The sequence below is a fragment of the Drosophila subpulchrella genome, unplaced genomic scaffold (assembly GCF_014743375.2).
Source record: "Drosophila subpulchrella strain 33 F10 #4 breed RU33 unplaced genomic scaffold, RU_Dsub_v1.1 Primary Assembly Seq110, whole genome shotgun sequence".
Classification (NCBI taxonomy): domain Eukaryota; kingdom Metazoa; phylum Arthropoda; class Insecta; order Diptera; family Drosophilidae; genus Drosophila; species Drosophila subpulchrella.
Genome location: NW_023665453.1, coordinates 32,501 through 49,861, shown reverse-complemented (window position 1 = coordinate 49,861; position 17,361 = coordinate 32,501). Strand labels below are relative to the sequence as shown.

At 33.2% G+C, this 17,361-nt stretch overlaps 3 non-coding genes across 3 annotated transcripts; all 3 read left to right on the top strand.

Moving 5' to 3' along the window:
- The first annotated feature begins 4,274 nt into the window (after positions 1–4,274).
- On the top strand, positions 4,275–6,269 carry LOC119558558. The gene has a single exon (XR_005220258.1). It is a non-coding gene; the product is annotated as a small subunit ribosomal RNA (ribosomal RNA).
- Positions 6,270–6,928: 659 nt separating this feature from the next.
- LOC119558564 lies at positions 6,929–7,107 on the top strand. The gene has a single exon (XR_005220264.1). It is a non-coding gene; the product is annotated as a 5.8S ribosomal RNA (ribosomal RNA).
- A 401-nt stretch (positions 7,108–7,508) lies between these two features.
- Positions 7,509–11,493, top strand: LOC119558562. The gene has a single exon (XR_005220262.1). It is a non-coding gene; the product is annotated as a large subunit ribosomal RNA (ribosomal RNA).
- Positions 11,494–17,361: the final 5,868 nt, after the last annotated feature.

Below are 17,361 nucleotides of genomic sequence, written 5' to 3'. Positions count from 1 at the left end.
GTATAGAAAAATATACATATATTTATATAAGTGAATCGTATGGATATGGCTTATAGGTATAATACCTATAAGGCATAATAATGTATAACAAGTAAATATACATTGAAATGTGAATGCATTGTATGGATATGGCATATAAATGCCATATATATAGAAATAAATTGTATATCAATGATATAACAATTATAAACCTAGTGAGGGGCGGCACTAGTGAATGAATCGTATGGATATGGCTTATAGGTATAATACCTATAAGGCATAATAATGTATAATATAATAAATATACATTAAGATATGAATGGATTGTATAAATATGGCATAGAAATGCCATATACATAAGAATAAATGGTAGAATTTACCCATATATCACTGAAACACGATATATAAACCTAGTGATAGCTGGCACTAGTACTGTAAACAGGCACGCAATAGTGCGTGGGGTAAAAAACTACTATAGGGAGGTGGTCGTTGGCGGGCCCCTCCTCGTATTGGTCAAAACTTATGTTATGCATATGAATTTGTCAATACTATATAGAACGCCAAGCATATCCATATAAACTATGGATATGCATAGAAAACCATACAAAAGTAAAAAAAAATTATGTATAGAAAAATATACATATATTTATATAAGTGAATCGTATGGATATGGCTTATAGGTATAATACCTATAAGGCATAATAATGTATAACAAGTAAATATACATTGAAATGTGAATGCATTGTATGGATATGGCATATAAATGCCATATATATAGAAATAAATTGTATATCAATGATATAACAATTATAAACCTAGTGAGGGGCGGCACTAGTGAATGAATCGTATGGATATGGCTTATAGGTATAATACCTATAAGGCATAATAATGTATAATATAATAAATATACATTAAGATATGAATGGATTGTATAAATATGGCATAGAAATGCCATATACATAAGAATAAATGGTAGAATTTACCCATATATCACTGAAACACGATATATAAACCTAGTGATAGCTGGCACTAGTACTGTAAACAGGCACGCAATAGTGCGTGGGGTAAAAAACTACTATAGGGAGGTGGTCGTTGGCGGGCCCCTCCTCGTATTGGTCAAAACTTATGTTATGCATATGAATTTGTCAATACTATATAGAACGCCAAGCATATCCATATAAACTATGGATATGCATAGAAAACCATACAAAAGTAAAAAAAAATTATGTATAGAAAAATATACATATATTTATATAAGTGAATCGTATGGATATGGCTTATAGGTATAATACCTATAAGGCATAATAATGTATAACAAGTAAATATACATTGAAATGTGAATGCATTGTATGGATATGGCATATAAATGCCATATATATAGAAATAAATTGTATATCAATGATATAACAATTATAAACCTAGTGAGGGGCGGCACTAGTGAATGAATCGTATGGATATGGCTTATAGGTATAATACCTATAAGGCATAATAATGTATAATATAATAAATATACATTAAGATATGAATGGATTGTATAAATATGGCATAGAAATGCCATATACATAAGAATAAATGGTAGAATTTACCCATATATCACTGAAACACGATATATAAACCTAGTGATAGCTGGCACTAGTACTGTAAACAGGCACGCAATAGTGCGTGGGGTAAAAAACTACTATAGGGAGGTGGTCGTTGGCGGGCCCCTCCTCGTATTGGTCAAAACTTATGTTATGCATATGAATTTGTCAATACTATATAGAACGCCAAGCATATCCATATAAACTATGGATATGCATAGAAATCCATACAAAAGTAAAAAAAAATTATGTATAGAAAAAATATACATATATTTATATAAGTGAATCGTATGGATATGGCTTATAGGTATAATACCTATAAGGCATAATAATGTATAACAAGTAAATATACATTGAAATGTGAATGCATTGTATGGATATGGCATATAAATGCCATATATATAGAAATAAATTGTATATCAATGATATAACAATTATAAACCTAGTGAGGGGCGGCACTAGTGAATGAATCGTATGGATATGGCTTATAGGTATAATACCTATAAGGCATAATAATGTATAATATAATAAATATACATTAAGATATGAATGGATTGTATAAATATGGCATAGAAATGCCATATACATAAGAATAAATGGTAGAATTTACCCATATATCACTGAAACACGATATATAAACCTAGTGATAGCTGGCACTAGTACTGTAAACAGGCACGCAATAGTGCGTGGGGTAAAAAACTACTATAGGGAGGTGGTCGTTGGCGGGCCCCTCCTCGTATTGGTCAAAACTTATGTTATGCATATGAATTTGTCAATACTATATAGAACGCCAAGCATATCCATATAAACTATGGATATGCATAGAAATCCATACAAAAAAAAAAAAATTATGTATAGAAAAATATACATATATTTATATAAGTGAATCGTATGGATATGGCTTATAGGTATAATACCTATAAGGCATAATAATGTATAACAAGTAAATATACATTGAAATGTGAATGCATTGTATGGATATGGCATATAAATGCCATATATATAGAAATAAATTGTATATCAATGATATAACAATTATAAACCTAGTGAGGGGCGGCACTAGTGAATGAATCGTATGGATATGGCTTATAGGTATAATACCTATAAGGCATAATAATGTATAATATAATAAATATACATTAAGATATGAATGGATTGTATAAATATGGCATAGAAATGCCATATACATAAGAATAAATGGTAGAATTTACCCATATATCACTGAAACATGATATATAAACCTAGTGATAGCTGGCACTAGTACTGTAAACAGGCACGCAGTAGTGCGTGGGGTAAAAAACTACTATAGGGAGGTGGTCGTTGGCGGGCCCCTCCTCGTATTGGTCAAAACTTATGTTATGCGTAAACATATGATTTTGTCAATACTATAAAGAAAACTTGTTTTGTACATACAAAACTAAATGAATTATATGGATATTGAAAAATAAATGGCATTATATCCATATAATGAAAATATACTTGTATTCTCTTATTATAAGAGAGAATACCGTATAGTTGGTTGGCAAAGACAATTGAAAATACCCGAATTGCAGATGATGGGTTCAAAAACTACTATAGGGTGGTGTAGCAAATAATATGAAGATGATATATCCATATAATGGATATACACTAGTATTCTCTTATTATAATAGAGAATACCATATAAATGGTTGGCAAAGACAATTGAAAATACCCGAATTGAAGTTGACGGGTTCAAAAACTATTATAGGGTGATGTAGCAAATAAAATAATGAAGATATATCCATATAATGGAATTATATGTGTATTCTCTTATTATATGAGAGAGTACCAAACGGTTGATTGGCAAAGACAATTGAAAATACCCGAATTAAAGATATTGGGTCCAAAAACTACTATAGGATGGTCAATGGGCCGGCCATCTACTATTGACGTGACAAAATACTGTCTGTCGGTAGAGAAGATATTAATCCGTCAAATTTGTTTCTTTATTCATTTATGAATATGAGACTTGGCTCCACGGTTAATATTTTAAGCCCAAAGATAATAATGTTGAAACAAAGGCCAAGGTTTCTATTATACATAGAATAACAAATTGTTTCCGAACTTTATCGTTAATCCAAATAAATAATTACAATTGAGGCAGGCTAATAATGATATATATTTTGTATTGATAATCTTGATATATATGTATATTGGTCTGCCATTATCACATACTGAGTTATGTGATAATTCCCTGCGGGGATAAATTAAAAGAGGTGTCCCTATATTAAAAGAAAATAATATATATATATATTATTTTTTCTAACGTACATATCATATATGCGCTCGGTTTTATATTATATATTACCAAAGAGTCTTATATGAATATATACAGATAAATTTTAAATTTATCATCAAAATACAAATGATTTAATTCAATATTTTATATTGGTTAAACAAAAATTGTACATGTGTGGATACAATAATGACGTATGTCGAACAAAAAAGATATTTTAGAATGAAATATGCAAATATAAAGAAAATTATTACGTATTACGAAAAAAAATATTGTGTTTTTAACATCAATAATTAAAAAACTTGTTATTATTAGTGGCGGAACAAGTATATATTGTGAAAACAACAAACGTATACGAATGCTATATAAAAATGGCCGTATTCGATAGAAAACAATCTATAAAATTTATATTGCTAATTTCTATTCAAAAATATGAATGAAATATGAATAAAAACATTATTCTGGTTGATCCTGCCAGTAGTTATATGCTTGTCTCAAAGATTAAGCCATGCATGTCTAAGTACACACGAATTAAAAGTGAAACCGCAAAAGGCTCATTATATCAGTTATGGTTCCTTAGATCGTTAACAGTTACTTGGATAACTGTGGTAATTCTAGAGCTAATACATGCAATTAAAACATGAACCTTATGGGACATGTGCTTTTATTAGGCTAAAACCAAGCGATCGCAAGATCGTTATATTGGTTGAACTCTAGATAACATGCAGATCGTATGGTCTTGTACCGACGACAGATCTTTCAAATGTCTGCCCTATCAACTTTTGATGGTAGTATCTAGGACTACCATGGTTGCAACGGGTAACGGGGAATCAGGGTTCGATTCCGGAGAGGGAGCCTGAGAAACGGCTACCACATCTAAGGAAGGCAGCAGGCGCGTAAATTACCCACTCCCAGCTCGGGGAGGTAGTGACGAAAAATAACAATACAGGACTCATATCCGAGGCCCTGTAATTGGAATGAGTACACTTTAAATCCTTTAACAAGGACCAATTGGAGGGCAAGTCTGGTGCCAGCAGCCGCGGTAATTCCAGCTCCAATAGCGTATATTAAAGTTGTTGCGGTTAAAACGTTCGTAGTTGAACTTGTGCTTCATACGGGTAGTACAACTTACAATTGTGGTTAGTACTATACCTTTATGTATGTAAGCGTATTACCGGTGGAGTTCTTACATGTGCTTAGATACTTGTATTTTTTCATATGTTCCTCCTATTTAAAAACCTGCATTAGTGCTCTTAAACGAGTGTTATTGTGGGCCGGTACAATTACTTTGAACAAATTAGAGTGCTTAAAGCAGGCTTCAAATGCCTGAATATTCTGTGCATGGGATAATGAAATAAGACCTCTGTTCTGCTTTCATTGGTTTTCAGATCAAGAGGTAATGATTAATAGAAGCAGTTTGGGGGCATTAGTATTACGACGCGAGAGGTGAAATTCTTGGACCGTCGTAAGACTAACTTAAGCGAAAGCATTTGCCAAAGATGTTTTCATTAATCAAGAACGAAAGTTAGAGGTTCGAAGGCGATCAGATACCGCCCTAGTTCTAACCATAAACGATGCCAGCTAGCAATTGGGTGTAGCTACTTTTATGGCTCTCTCAGTCGCTTCCCGGGAAACCAAAGCTTTTGGGCTCCGGGGGAAGTATGGTTGCAAAGCTGAAACTTAAAGGAATTGACGGAAGGGCACCACCAGGAGTGGAGCCTGCGGCTTAATTTGACTCAACACGGGAAAACTTACCAGGTCCGAACATAAGTGTGTAAGACAGATTGATAGCTCTTTCTCGAATCTATGGGTGGTGGTGCATGGCCGTTCTTAGTTCGTGGAGTGATTTGTCTGGTTAATTCCGATAACGAACGAGACTCAAATATATTAAATAGATATCTTCAGGATTATGGTGTTGAAGCTTATATAGCCTTCATTCATGGTGGCAGTAAAATGTTTATTGTGTTTGAATGTGTTTATATAAGTGGAGCCGTACCTGTTGGTTTGTCCCATTATAAGGACACTAGCTTCTTAAATGGACAAATTGCGTCTAGCAATAATGAGATTGAGCAATAACAGGTCTGTGATGCCCTTAGATGTCCTGGGCTGCACGCGCGCTACAATGAAAGTATCAACGTGTATTTCCTAGACCGAGAGGTCCGGGTAAACCGCTGAACCACTTTCATGCTTGGGATTGTGAACTGAAACTGTTCACATGAACTTGGAATTCCCAGTAAGTGTGAGTCATTAACTCGCATTGATTACGTCCCTGCCCTTTGTACACACCGCCCGTCGCTACTACCGATTGAATTATTTAGTGAGGTCTCCGGACGTGATCACTGTGACGCCTTGTGTGTTACGGTTGTTTCGCAAAAGTTGACCGAACTTGATTATTTAGAGGAAGTAAAAGTCGTAACAAGGTTTCCGTAGGTGAACCTGCGGAAGGATCATTATTGTTTAATATCCTTACCGTTAATAAAAAAATTTGTTTTTATTATAATAATATAATATATTATAGTAATACAAATAAAATATAAATTGCCAAAAATATGATCTTTTATAGATCAAATATAAAATTTCGAACAAGCAAATCGAAATAATAATTGTAATAATAAATATATTATTGCATTAAATAAGAGATAAATAAATAAGCAAAAGCAAACAAATAACAAATTCGAACAAGCAAATCGAAATTATTAAATTTATTTAATATTATTATTATATTGTATATTAAATGCAATTAATTAATAAAACACTGTGTGTATATGGACCATAATATACACGCGTTGCGATATGTATTGTTCATCTCAGTTATGCGCATACATTGGATAATGCAACAACCTAAAATGTACAATGTTGTACCTGATTATTACAGGTTAATGTTTTATATAAATTTCAATATATATCGCTAAAAAAAAGTATTAATACCGTAAATGCCATTTAAAAAATACTTGATATATTATTGGTTATATGAAACTAAGACATTTCGCAGCATTCGTTTTAGGTATAAAAATCAATTTATTGAAGGAATTGATATATGCCAGTAAAATGGTGTATTTTTAATTTCTTTCAATAAAAACATATATGACAAAATTACCAAACCAATATATAAAACTCTAAGCGGTGGATCACTCGGCTCATGGGTCGATGAAGAACGCAGCAAACTGTGCGTCATCGTGTGAACTGCAGGACACATGAACATCGACATTTTGAACGCATATCGCAGTCCATGCTGTTATGTACTTTAATTAATTTTATAGTGCTGCTTGGACTACATATGGTTGAGGGTTGTAAGACTATGCTAATTAAGTTGTTTATATAAATTTTATAATGAAATTTTATAAGCATATGGTATATTATTGGATAATAATAATTTAATTATTATATTATTCATAATATTAACAAATATATGAAAAACATTATCTCACATTAGTAAATAATTTGAATGTGAAAAACGAAGAGAAATATTTTCTTTTTCAATCAAATAATACTGAGAAATGTCTAGCATAAAAAATTTATCTAGAATTGTCTCTTATTAAAGATTAGTAAATAGAAAGCCGTTGACAATATTATTATTCTTCGTTGATTCGTTAGACCAAACAAATGCCATACAAATATATAAAATATATAACGAATTTAATAAAATGTTTTATCATTATATATAAAGAATTAATTGCAAAAAAAGTTATACACAACCTCAACTCATATGGGACTACCCCCTGAATTTAAGCATATTAATTAGGGGAGGAAAAGAAACTAACCAGGATTTTCTTAGTAGCGGCGAGCGAAAAGAAATCAGTTCAGCACTAAGTCACTTTGTCTATATGGCAAATGTGAGATGCAGTGTATGGAGCGTCAATATTCTAGTATGAGAAATTAACGATTTAAGTCCTTCTTAAATGAGGCCATTTACCCATAGAGGGTGCCAGGCCCGTATAACGTTAATGATTACTAGATGATGTTTCCAAAGAGTCGTGTTGCTTGATAGTGCAGCACTAAGTGGGTGGTAAACTCCATCTAAAACTAAATATAACCATGAGACCGATAGTAAACAAGTACCGTGAGGGAAAGTTGAAAAGAACTCTGAATAGAGAGTTAAACAGTACGTGAAACTGCTTAGAGGTTAAGCCCGATGAACCTGAATATCCGTTATGGAAAATTCATCATTAAAATTGTAATATTTAAACAATATTATGATAATAGTGTGCATTTTTTCCATATAAGGACATTGTAATCTATTAGCATACAAAATTTATCATAAAATATAACTTATAGTTTATTCAAATTAATTTGCTTGCATTTTAACACAGAATAAATGTTATTAATTTGATAAAGTGCTGATAGATTTATATGAATACAGTGCGTTAATTTTTCGGAATTATATAATGGCATAATTATCATTGATTTTTGTGTTTATTATATGCACTTGTATGATTAACAATGCGAAAGATTCAGGATACCTTCGGGACCCGTCTTGAAACACGGACCAAGGAGTCTAACATATGTGCAAGTTATTGGGATATAAACCTAATAGCGTAATTAACTTGACTAATAATGGGATTAGTTTTTTAACTATTTATAGCTAATTAACACAATCCCGGGGCGTTCTATATAGTTATGTATAATGATATTTATATTATTTATGCCTCTAACTGGAACGTACCTTGAGCATATATGCTGTGACCCGAAAGATGGTGAACTATACTTGATCAGGTTGAAGTCAGGGGAAACCCTGATGGAAGACCGAAACAGTTCTGACGTGCAAATCGATTGTCAGAATTGAGTATAGGGGCGAAAGACCAATCGAACCATCTAGTAGCTGGTTCCTTCCGAAGTTTCCCTCAGGATAGCTGGTGCATTTTAATGTTATATAAAATAATCTTATCTGGTAAAGCGAATGATTAGAGGCCTTAGGGTCGAAACGATCTTAACCTATTCTCAAACTTTAAATGGGTAAGAACCTTAACTTTCTTGATATGAAGTTCAAGGTTATGATATAATGTGCCCAGTGGGCCACTTTTGGTAAGCAGAACTGGCGCTGTGGGATGAACCAAACGTAATGTTACGGTGCCCAAATTAACAACTCATGCAGATACCATGAAAGGCGTTGGTTGCTTAAAACAGCAGGACGGTGATCATGGAAGTCGAAATCCGCTAAGGAGTGTGTAACAACTCACCTGCCGAAGCAACTAGCCCTTAAAATGGATGGCGCTTAAGTTGTATACCTATACATTACCGCTAAAGTAGATGATTTATATTACTTGTGATATAAATTTTTGAAACTTTAGTGAGTAGGAAGGTACAATGGTATGCGTAGAAGTGTTTGGCGTAAGCCTGCATGGAGCTGCCATTGGTACAGATCTTGGTGGTAGTAGCAAATAATCGAATGAGACCCTTGGAGGACTGAAGTGGAGAAGGGTTTCGTGTGAACAGTGGTTTGATCACGAGTTAGTCGGTCCTAAGTTCAAGGCGAAAGCCGAAAATTTTCAAGTAAAACACAAATGCCATACAAATATAATTATATTATATAAATCAAGCTAATTAATATACTTGAATAATTTGAACGAAAGGGAATACGGTTCCAATTCCGTAACCTGTTGAGTATCCGTTTGTTATTAAATATGGGCCTCGTGCTCATCCTGGCAACAGGAACGACCATAAAGAAGCCGTCGAGAGATATCGGAAGAGTTTTCTTTTCTGTTTTATAGCCGTACTACCATGGAAGTCTTTCGCAGAGAGATATGGTAGATGGGCTAGAAGAGCATTGACATATACTGTTGTTGTCGATATTTTCTCCTCGGACCTTGAAAATTTATGGTGGGGACACGCAAACTTCTCAACAGGCCGTACCAATATCCGCAGCTGGTCTCCAAGGTGAAGAGTCTCTAGTCGATAGAATAATGTAGGTAAGGGAAGTCGGCAAATTAGATCCGTAACTTCGGGATAAGGATTGGCTCTGAAGATTGAGATAGTCGGGCTTGATTGGGAAACAATAACATGGTTTATGTGCTCGTTCTGGGTAAATAGAGTGTCTGGCATTTATGTTGGTCACTTGTTCCCCGGATAGTTTAGTTACGTAGCCAATTGTGGAACTTTCTTGCTAAAATTTTTAAGAATACTAATTGGGTTAAACCAATTAGTTCTTATTAATTATAACGATTATCAATTAACAATCAATTCAGAACTGGCACGGACTTGGGGAATCCGACTGTCTAATTAAAACAAAGCATTGTGATGGCCCTAGCGGGTGTTGACACAATGTGATTTCTGCCAGTGCTCTGAATGTCAAAGTGAAGAAATTCAAGTAAGCGCGGGTCAACGGCGGGAGTAACTATGACTCTCTTAAGGTAGCCAAATGCCTCGTCATCTAATTAGTGACGCGCATGAATGGATTAACGAGATTCCTACTGTCCCTATCTACTATCTAGCGAAACCACAGCCAAGGGAACGGGCTTGGAATAATTAGCGGGGAAAGAAGACCCTTTTGAGCTTGACTCTAATCTGGCAGTGTAAGGAGACATAAGAGGTGTAGAATAAGTGGGAGATATTAGACTTCGGTTGGTATCGCCAATGAAATACCACTACTCTTATTGTTTCCTTACTTACTTGATTAAATGGAACGTGTATCATTTCCTAGCCATTATACGGATATATTTATTATATCTTATGGTATTGGGTTTTGATGCAAGCTTCTTGATCAAAGTATCACGAGTTTGTTATATAATCGCTAAACAAATTCTTTAATAAAACGGTGCATTTATGTATTTTTGATTTGGAAAATTTGGTATAACTCCAATTACTCAGGTATGATCCAATTCAAGGACATTGCCACGGTAGGGAGTTTGACTGGGGCGGTACATCTCTCAAATAATAACGGAGGTGTCCCAAGGCCAGCTCAGTGCGGACAGAAACCACACATAGAGCAAAAGGGCAAATGCTGACTTGATCTCGGTGTTCAGTACACCACAGGGACAGCAAAAGCCTCGGCCTATCGATCCTTTTGGTTTAAAGAGTTTTTTAACAAGAGGTGTCAGAAAAGGTACCATAGGGATAACTGGCTTGTGGCGGCCAAGCGTTCATAGCGACGTCGCTTTTTGATCCTTCGATGTCGGCTCTTCCTATCATTGTGAAGCAAAATTCACCAAGCGTTGGATTGTTCACCCATGCAAGGGAACGTGAGCTGGGTTTAGACCGTCGTGAGACAGGTTAGTTTTACCCTACTAATGACAAAACGTTGTTGCGACAGCATTCCTGCGTAGTACGAGAGGAACCGCAGGTACGGACCAATGGCACAATACTTGTTCGAGCGAACAGGTGGTATGACGCTACGTTCCGTTGGATTATGCCTGAACGCCTCTAAGGTCGTATCCGTGCTGGGACTGCAATGATAAATAAGGGGCCAATTTGCATTGTATGGCTTCTAAACCATTTAAAGTTTATAATTTTACTTTATAAACGGACAATGGATGTGATGCCAATGTAATTTGTAACATAGTAAATTGGGAGGATCTTTGATCACCTGATGCCGCGCTAGTTACATATAAAAGCATTATTTAATACAATGACAAAGCCTAGAATCAATTGTAAACGACTTTTGTAACAGGCAAGGTGTTGTAAGTGGTTGAGCAGCTGCCATACTGCGATCCACTGAAGCTTATCCTTTGCTTGATGATTCGATAATAAAGATGTTGCAAGCGGGCATAATCATTATGCTTGCTTGCAGCATCGCACGCCACTTTGTTTGTGGTGTGTAAGGTAGGGAAGAAGAAATATAAAAGACCTAAATTGGAAACATCAATATATAAGTAAATATTGAACAAACAAAATGTATCGTCATCTTATTAGTGACGCGATGATAAAGTGGCAAACATATTCCATGTATAAATATTCCTATGTATTAAAATTCAAGTAAAGAGGACATATATAAAAGTTTGTATATATGGTTCATTCAATGGTAGCAGCGGTTGGTTGGTTGGTGTCTGCTCCTCTTATTGTTCAAAACTTATGTTATGGTAGCAAGTCTATATCGTCATATTATTAGTGACGCGAAAAAGTAGTGGCAAAACATATTCCATGTATAAATAAATATTCCTATGGTATTGAAATTCAAGTAAAGAGGCCATTCAAGTAAAGAGGACTTATATAAATATAAGTATATATAATGGTAGCAGCGCGGTTGGTTGGTTGGTGTGTCTGCTCCTCTTATTGTTCAAAACTTATGTTATGGTAGCAAGACTGTATCGTCATATTATTAGTGACGCGAAAAAGTAGTGGCAAAACATATTCCATGTATAAATATTCCTATGGTATTGAAATTCAACTAAAGAGGACATATAAAATTACTATCAATGGTAGCAGTGGTTGGTTGGTTGGTGGTTGGTTGGCGGCTGCTCCTATTATTGTTCAAGACTTATGTTATGGTAGCAAGTCTGTATCGTCATATTAATTATTAGTGACGCGAAAAAGTAGTGGAAATCATATTCCATGTATAAATAGATTCCTATGGTAATGAAATTTTCAAGTAAAGAGAGGACCATTCAAGTAAGAGGACATATAAAAAGTAAGTATATGTTCCTCCAATGGTAGCAGTGGTTGGTTGGTTGGCGGCTGATCCTCTTATTGTTCAAAACTTATTTTATCAATATGAGTTTGGCAATACAATAAAGAAGACCAATCTAATCCATATAAAACTAAATGTATTATATGGATATGCTTAGGAAACCCATATATTCATAAAAAAAAATTATGTATAGAAAATTATACATATATCTTTTATATAAATGAATCGTATGGATATCGCCTTATGGTAGGTATAATAACTTTTTAAGGCATAATAATGTATAATATAGAAAATATACATTGAAATATAAATGCATTTTTATAGATATGGCGGCATATAAGTGCCATATACACAAGAATAAATAATAGAATTTACCAATATATAATTAAAATGAGATATATAAACCTAGTGAGGGGCTGCACTAGTATATGAATCGTATGGATATGGCTTATAGGTATAATACCTATAAGGCATAATAATGTATAATATAATAAATATAAATTAAGATATGAATGAATTATATAAATATGGCATAGAAATGCCATATACATACATAAGAATAAATGGTAGAATTTACCCATATATCACTGAAACACGATATATAAACCTAATGATAGCTGGCACTAGTACTGTAAACATGCACGCAATAGTGCGTGGGGTAAAAAACTACTATAGGGAGGTGGTCGTTGGCGGGCCCCTCCTCGTATTGGTCAAAACTTATGTTATGCATATGAATTTGTCAATACTATATAGAACGCCAAGCATATCCATATAAACTATGGATATGCATAGAAATCCATACAAAAGTAAAAAAAAAATTATGTATAGAAAAATATACATATATTTATATAAGTGAATCGTATGGATATGGCTTATAGGTATAATACCTATAAGGCATAATAATGTATAACAAGTAAATATACATTGAAATGTGAATGCATTGTATGGATATGGCATATAAATGCCATATATATAGAAATAAATTGTATATCAATGATATAACAATTATAAACCTAGTGAGGGGCGGCACTAGTGAATGAATCGTATGGATATGGCTTATAGGTATAATACCTATAAGGCATAATAATGTATAATATAATAAATATACATTAAGATATGAATGGATTGTATAAATATGGCATAGAAATGCCATATACATAAGAATAAATGGTAGAATTTACCCATATATCACTGAAACACGATATATAAACCTAGTGATAGCTGGCACTAGTACTGTAAACAGGCACGCAATAGTGCGTGGGGTAAAAAACTACTATAGGGAGGTGGTCGTTGGCGGGCCCCTCCTCGTATTGGTCAAAACTTATGTTATGCATATGAATTTGTCAATACTATATAGAACGCCAAGCATATCCATATAAACTATGGATATGCATAGAAATCCATACAAAAGTAAAAAAAAATTATGTATAGAAAAATATACATATATTTATATAAGTGAATCGTATGGATATGGCTTATAGGTATAATACCTATAAGGCATAATAATGTATAACAAGTAAATATACATTGAAATGTGAATGCATTGTATGGATATGGCATATAAATGCCATATATATAGAAATAAATTGTATATCAATGATATAACAATTATAAACCTAGTGAGGGGCGGCACTAGTGAATGAATCGTATGGATATGGCTTATAGGTATAATACCTATAAGGCATAATAATGTATAATATAATAAATATACATTAAGATATGAATGGATTGTATAAATATGGCATAGAAATGCCATATACATAAGAATAAATGGTAGAATTTACCCATATATCACTGAAACACGATATATAAACCTAGTGATAGCTGGCACTAGTACTGTAAACAGGCACGCAATAGTGCGTGGGGTAAAAAACTACTATAGGGAGGTGGTCGTTGGCGGGCCCCTCCTCGTATTGGTCAAAACTTATGTTATGCATATGAATTTGTCAATACTATATAGAACGCCAAGCATATCCATATAAACTATGGATATGCATAGAAAACCATACAAAAGTAAAAAAAAATTATGTATAGAAAAATATACATATATTTATATAAGTGAATCGTATGGATATGGCTTATAGGTATAATACCTATAAGGCATAATAATGTATAACAAGTAAATATACATTGAAATGTGAATGCATTGTATGGATATGGCATATAAATGCCATATATATAGAAATAAATTGTATATCAATGATATAACAATTATAAACCTAGTGAGGGGCGGCACTAGTGAATGAATCGTATGGATATGGCTTATAGGTATAATACCTATAAGGCATAATAATGTATAATATAATAAATATACATTAAGATATGAATGGATTGTATAAATATGGCATAGAAATGCCATATACATAAGAATAATGGTAGAATTTACCCATATATCACTGAAACACGATATATAAACCTAGTGATAGCTGGCACTAGTACTGTAAACAGGCACGCAATAGTGCGTGGGGTAAAAAACTACTATAGGGAGGTGGTCGTTGGCGGGCCCCTCCTCGTATTGGTCAAAACTTATGTTATGCATATGAATTTGTCAATACTATATAGAACGCCAAGCATATCCATATAAACTATGGATATGCATAGAAAACCATACAAAAGTAAAAAAAAATTATGTATAGAAAAATATACATATATTTATATAAGTGAATCGTATGGATATGGCTTATAGGTATAATACCTATAAGGCATAATAATGTATAACAAGTAAATATACATTGAAATGTGAATGCATTGTATGGATATGGCATATAAATGCCATATATATAGAAATAAATTGTATATCAATGATATAACAATTATAAACCTAGTGAGGGGCGGCACTAGTGAATGAATCGTATGGATATGGCTTATAGGTATAATACCTATAAGGCATAATAATGTATAATATAATAAATATACATTAAGATATGAATGGATTGTATAAATATGGCATAGAAATGCCATATACATAAGAATAAATGGTAGAATTTACCCATATATCACTGAAACACGATATATAAACCTAGTGATAGCTGGCACTAGTACTGTAAACAGGCACGCAATAGTGCGTGGGGTAAAAAACTACTATAGGGAGGTGGTCGTTGGCGGGCCCCTCCTCGTATTGGTCAAAACTTATGTTATGCATATGAATTTGTCAATACTATATAGAACGCCAAGCATATCCATATAAACTATGGATATGCATAGAAATCCATACAAAAGTAAAAAAAAAATTATGTATAGAAAAAATATACATATATTTATATAAGTGAATCGTATGGATATGGCTTATAGGTATAATACCTATAAGGCATAATAATGTATAACAATTAAATATACATTGAAATGTGAATGCATTGTATGGATATGGCATATAAATGCCATATATATAGAAATAAATTGTATATCAATGATATAACAATTATAAACCTAGTGAGGGGCGGCACTAGTGAATGAATCGTATGGATATGGCTTATAGGTATAATACCTATAAGGCATAATAATGTATAATATAATAAATATACATTAAGATATGAATGGATTGTATAAATATGGCATAGAAATGCCATATACATAAGAATAAATGGTAGAATTTACCCATATATCACTGAAACACGATATATAAACCTAGTGATAGCTGGCACTAGTACTGTAAACAGGCACGCAATAGTGCGTGGGGTAAAAAACTACTATAGGGAGGTGGTCGTTGGCGGGCCCCTCCTCGTATTGGTCAAAACTTATGTTATGCATATGAATTTGTCAATACTATATAGAACGCCAAGCATATCCATATAAACTATGGATATGCATAGAAATCCATACAAAAATAAAAAAAAAATTATGTATAGAAAAATATACATATATTTATATAAGTGAATCGTATGGATATGGCTTATAGGTATAATACCTATAAGGCATAATAATGTATAACAAGTAAATATACATTGAAATGTGAATGCATTGTATGGATATGGCATATAAATGCCATATATATAGAAATAAATTGTATATCAATGATATAACAATTATAAACCTAGTGAGGGGCGGCACTAGTGAATGAATCGTATGGATATGGCTTATAGGTATAATACCTATAAGGCATAATAATGTATAATATAATAAATATACATTAAGATATGAATGGATTGTATAAATATGGCATAGAAATGCCATATACATAAGAATAAATGGTAGAATTTACCCATATATCACTGAAACACGATATATAAACCTAGTGATAGCTGGCACTAGTACTGTAAACAGGCACGCAATAGTGCGTGGGGTAAAAAACTACTATAGGGAGGTGGTCGTTGGCGGGCCCCTCCTCGTATTGGTCAAAACTTATGTTATGCATATGAATTTGTCAATACTATATAGAACGCCAAGCATATCCATATAAACTATGGATATGCATAGAAAACCATACAAAAGTAAAAAAAAAATTATGTATAGAAAAATATACATATATTTATATAAGTGAATCGTATGGATATGGCTTATAGGTATAATACCTATAAGGCATAATAATGTATAACAAGTAAATATACATTGAAATGTGAATGCATTGTATGGATATGGCATATAAATGCCATATATATAGAAATAAATTGTATATCAATGATATAACAATTATAAACCTAGTGAGGGGCGGCACTAGTGAATGAATCGTATGGATATGGCTTATAGGTATAATACCTATAAGGCATAATAATGTATAATATAATAAATATACATTAAGATATGAATGGATTGTATAAATATGGCATAGAAATGCCATATACATAAGAATAAATGGTAGAATTTACCCATATATCACTGAAACATGATATATAAACCTAGTGATAGCTGGCACTAGTACTGTAAACAGGCACGCAGTAGTGCGTGGGGTAAAAAACTACTATAGGGAGGTGGTCGTTGGCGGGCCCCTCCTCGTATTGGTCAAAACTTATGTTATGCGTAAACATATGATTTTGTCAATACTATAAAGA